Genomic DNA, 5,669 nt, shown 5'->3' with positions numbered 1-5,669 from the left:
GAACTTGCATGTCGTCAGATAAGTAATATTTAATTTAATCATATTAATCAATTTTTTTATTTTCTAATCGTTACTTTTAATTTTTTTTCTTTAAAAAATTGTACACGTTATAAGTTGGTCATGTATAATTTTTAACTCCACTTACTCAAAATTTACATAGCTGGTCTCAAACTCGGATAAAGGAGAATGATTAATATTTTATTTTTATCTATTCAATAAAAAGGAAGAAAAATCAATGAGCTCACGAGTCGAGCTCATCACTAACGAGCCACAAGCTCTCATCACCAGCCGAGCTCGTGTGTTTGGCTCGGCCCATTGACATCTCTAATTTCAGTGAATTTCTCATTGCTCTGAACTATCTATCCGACAAATGAATAATAAAAGTCATTGCATCATCACAAAGCTCAAATCATTGAATCAACACTAAAGACGATGCAGAATTGCTGCTATCTGTATTCCTTTCGAGGCTGCAACTACGGTCTTTTGAGAATATGGCAGAATATCTTTTAAATAAGGTGCTGCATTGGAATTCCCATCAGGATTTCGAGAGGCACATGGAATGACCTCTGTTAACCCCCCGAAAATGGGCCAACAGAGTCTCGACCTCATCCCCTTTACGTGGGCATCACCTACACACTCGAACACCCCATTAGGAGGCAAAGGCCACCAGTTGAGCAAGAGGTTCGACGACCATTTGTACCCCGACGGTCAAGTCAAAGTCAGACGAGAGAAAAATATAAGATTGCAAGAGACGGGAAATAGGGTTTTGTTAGGGTTAGAGAACCTACTTCAAGTGTGATGCGAGCCACATATATACAGAAAAATGATAATGAGCCACGTAGTTTTGGGCCGGACCCAAGTTCCAAGCCCAATATACAATTGTCTAATTAAAATAAGCCCAATCAATTAATTAGTCGATGCCGCATAATTTATGTAGAATTCGCTCTGTCATTCGCATGCCATATAATTTATGGATATAACAACCTCTATATTATTATTCATTATCTTATTTTGAGTGTCACAGCGCACTTGCCTCATTTGTCCTAGAAATGATGACCTTCTGGCCAGAGTGAAGTCTTCCATGTCCTTGTAAGAATATCCATCTTCAGCAATAGACTTCACAGAACAGGAGCCAGATGTGAGGATCCCCTCATGTCTAGGTTTAGATTTCGAAGTGGTTTCCATGACAGATGACAACACAGATATATAGAACATCAATTGCAATCAAGCTTACCACAGATATTATTTAGGAGAAGAATGAAATTCAAGTATCGACGCTTCAAAGAATGCGTTCCTTTTGATCGTTCTGTGGAATCAAAGCCCTTTACTGATAAACCCGTTGGTATTAAGACAAGAATTAATAGGACTTGGTTGAGCGACTTTGGGAGATGCTTCAGTAGGTAATCTCTAGTTATCTGCACTGCAAACTTTCGTATGGTTCCCTCTCATAGGAAAACTACTTTGTCGAGCTTTTTCTTCTTTTAGAGCCATCATAATGTTTTTAATTGCTTTCAATTGCTTAGGTTCAGTGTCAGATCTCCTTTTCTTGTGTAGTGGCTTCATAACCTCGTGTTCCTTAGTATTTTCTGGAATGGTGTCGGTTTTTTGTTGATCCTCACTCAGCCAAAAGTTGTCGGCATACAACGTCGTCGTCATCATCAATAAAGGCTTGAATCTGTATCCATAGCTTTGTTGTTACTTTTGAAAATAATATCCTGCACAGTTCGCTCAGTCGACATCAAGCTATCTCAATTGTTGCAAGAACTATTGCTACGTTGACTTTCACCCAATTCTTTCGGAGTGTCTCGACCTATAGAAAGAGGTTTTTTAGGTAAATATGTAGCTGAAGGATTATAGGATCGAGGGTGTTGATCAACGTAAGGCTGTAAATATGGGTGCATTAACTTGTCAGATGCCTAGTAACATCAAAAAATATAATTACAATGATATATCACAATCAGTAAACATACAGTTGGCCGATGTTTGGGATTTTTTTTAGCATGCCCTTGATTAGTGTTATCCTGTGCATACGGCATGTTCCAAATTGTTTTACAATAAGTTACAGTAACTCTAAAAAAACACAAAATGATTAAGATCCTATAATTTCTGGTAGCCAAAAGGTTGCATTGAGAGGGCATCATCAAACATACAACATTATTCAACAATTTACCAAGGCACGCCCAAAATAAAGTACATAAGAAATAGCAGCACAAGTACAATAATCATCGAATGGAGTAGACTTATAGGAATGGGGAGTAACATGAAGTCAAAGGGCTGATTGATGATTGGTTAATCTTTCTTATTAAACCTGCCATGTCCTGAAACACAAATTCCATTTAAAAAAAAAAAAAAAAAACATATTTGAACTAACCGAGGAATCCACACAATTGAAAAATGATAAATGAACTTGACAAGGCATAAGGTATCAACAAATGGGACTAAAAAAAGGAAAACAAAAGGGTTCATTAATCTCGTTTTTCTAGTAGCTCCAGATACGAGTTCTCAGTAAAATTCTAGATCAGGGACATGTTTCTATGCCTGTGTGCTCATAAAATAGTGTTTACGACTATAGATGAATTTCCAATGAGAAAGTGATCAGGTTTCATTGAGCTCAATAACCACAGACTCAGTTGACTGAAGGAGTTATTATACCATTGTACAAAAATGCTTCTCAACACATACACTTGCATGTACAAGGAACAAAATAGAGCAGAAAGAAACGGGAGGCGGCCAAAATTCATATATTAAACAACAATCCATTTTCGTAAGTAATCCAATATAGATAAAGCAACTAGGACTGAGACCTCGAAGAAATGGAAAATTGGAAAACATCAATGCCAAGTTCAACAAAAAATATTTTACTTAATGCATAAAATGACAAGTTACATTCAAGCAGCATATTTTGTTTGCAAATTACTCTATGATCATCAAAAGAAAAAATCGATGGGAATCAATAATAATATCGATGTACCTCTATGAGCAAATCTCCTACAGCGTTCTATTTATCAAGTTAATCGAATCTTCATAAGAACACACCTACATTTTTATTAAATAAATAAATAAATAAAATGGAAAAATCCATCATTTTGAATTCATTAGACCAATTCTTACTTCTTTCTTTCCAATTTGTGATTAACCAAAATGGCAGAGCCAAATGCTCCACGACCAATCTACTTCATGATCTCATATTGATCCATTCTCGATTCCATCGTTCACCAATCGTCAACCCCAAAACCTACCCTTCCAATATTATACCATCATTTCAGATACATTTCCATTTATAGACCCAAAAATAGTGATATTGATTGTGCACACATATCCTATGTTGAATTACCGTAGTTGATAATTTTGTGAAAATTAAATAATATTAGAAAATTGATGATGGAGAAAACTCTTTATAGGATAAAAAACTCTGGACCTAAGCCAGTAAAAATCTACTATAAAAGAACTAACTTATACTATTGTCCGGACTAGTCTAACTCTAGTATTTTTTAACCTCCTGACCGTAATCACCAAAACACTCCTAGATTTCGTGCTCCTGAACCAACTCCCAACGTTCTGGATTCGTCCGACTTGTGTGGATCATCGAGAACTCTTTGTTCTCCTTCAACCAGATCTCTGGTCACCTTTTTCGATCTTCAAAACTCTGACAGATTATGTGAAAGTAGGGTTGGGCAAATCTCCCGAACCGAATCGAACCCGACGGTTCTTGTCAAATTAAATACCCGAACGGGTATCTGAATTGAGAACCAACGGGTACTGTTTGGTTTTATTCAAAAATGCATTCTAAGAGAAATAATGTGACTCAAACAAGGGCTAAATATTTGTTGGCCTCGTCTATGATGCGCACATGACCCCATAATAGAACGATGCAAACATTGTCCTTATGGAACACTTGCATTTTCAGACTTCTTTCGAGCATGGCCCACTAGATTTGGGTGAGTTTAATTACTTTAGTTTTTCCTTATTGTTAAAATTAATTTACAACTGTTAAATAAAATCGGAACGGCGATTTTACTAATAGGGATAGCGATTTCACGAAAGTTGGGACCAGACCATGAAGAATGTAAAGGGTGAGATCATCATAAAAAATGGGATGATCGATGAGGCAATCTTATCTGCAAGGGCTTTCACCTCGTGCAGGTAATAGGGCATGGATTGATTGCCCCTCTGAATTAGGGTAAGCTCCTCCTTTAGTTGCATTGCTTAAGTTTGTGATTTACTCACATACATGGTGTTTTAATTCTTCTAAACTTCTTGGGATGTTTTGGCAACTGAGATGATGGAGTGATAGTTGTGGTGGTAGAGACTAGCATAGCATTAAGGATAAGTTTTTACAGTCGGATCCAAGGGGTCTTTTGAAGGGTGAAAGTTGCAGTGCCAAAGGGTGAAAGTTGCAGTGCCAATAGGGATGGGACGTGAGTGGTCTCCAATGACATAGTCAAATTGATAGGGTACTTTTAAGTTTGACCCAGTCAAAGGAGCTAAATTTCACTTTGACTTCCAAAATCATGAATATTTATGACATTGGCCTCTTGTATAGTAAAAGATAAAGATGCCCTTAAATGTTTTGTACAATTACAAAACAATATATTGTTGAAAGGACTATACTACCCTTTTAGTTAATAATTGAAAACCAAACATTTCCCCACTTATAAAAACTTCAAAACGAGCTTCCAACACAGAAAAAACTCTCATCTTTTCATCTGCTTGAACCTCAAAATCTAGAAGAACTTTGGAACGTTGAAGCTGGAAATTTTTTTCACATCAATTACTTCAAATCGGTAAGTACATTTACACATGTTTAATTTCGTTTTAAGTAAATTAGTATACGTTTAAATAGAGAAATTTTATGTCGACATGGATTTTTTTTAACAGAACCTATCAAAAAAAAATTAAACAGATGTATAACTTACGTTTAAATTACGCATGCTTAATTTCGTTTTTAGAACAGTATTCTCCTACGCCAAACTGGATAAAGCTTAACAAACAGTCGGAAACAGTCCGACTGCTTGGCTGTTAAACAGCCGAACAGCCAACAGCCGGCTGTTCAGCTGTTAAACAGCCAATTGGCTGCAGCTGATTTTTAATGCCTTTTTCTTTCTTATAATTAATAATTGAAGTTGATTAAAACCATTTTCTCATGCAGATATGATAATCCCCGTGTGTTATTTCGGTGATTTCGAATTGAATGAAAATAATCGGTGGGAATGGAGATGGACGAGTGACATACGTGGTTGTATTGCAATTCCCGTAACAGAGAGTACACCATACTTAGAAATGTATCACGATTTGCAAAATAAGCTGAATGTCGATCAATCTCAATACGATATGCAATTGAGATATCTATTCAACGGTTATGGGGATTCATCCATTCTGATGCCACCGGTATTTGTTACTAATGATGCTGAATTGAATTATCTATTAGAATTGAATAAAATGTATCGGATTCCGACTGTTCTTGGTGTGACTTTAATTACGAAGGATGTTATCGAAGGTGAACGCGAAGATTTAGATAGGGCGGATAACAATGATCGAGGTTTTTGGGAGACAGTGGAGATAGTTCCTGCGGATGATGTGGGTATTCCTGAGACAGTTGCTTCTGATCGTGATGTCGCTGTTACTCGCAGAATTCCGTCGACAGTTGAAGACAATGAGAACATAAACGA

General features: G+C 36.5%; 1 pseudogene; it reads right to left on the bottom strand.

Moving 5' to 3' along the window:
• Positions 1 to 341: 341 nt before the first annotated feature.
• LOC111412679 overlaps positions 342 to 5,669 on the bottom strand; it is a 7,772-nt pseudogene continuing 2,444 nt past the window's right edge.

Source organism: Olea europaea, chromosome 16, assembly GCF_002742605.1.
Source record: "Olea europaea var. sylvestris chromosome 16, O_europaea_v1, whole genome shotgun sequence".
Classification (NCBI taxonomy): domain Eukaryota; kingdom Viridiplantae; phylum Streptophyta; class Magnoliopsida; order Lamiales; family Oleaceae; genus Olea; species Olea europaea.
The sequence above is the reverse complement of the archived record's forward strand: the minus strand, read 5'-3'. Positions and strand labels throughout refer to the sequence as shown.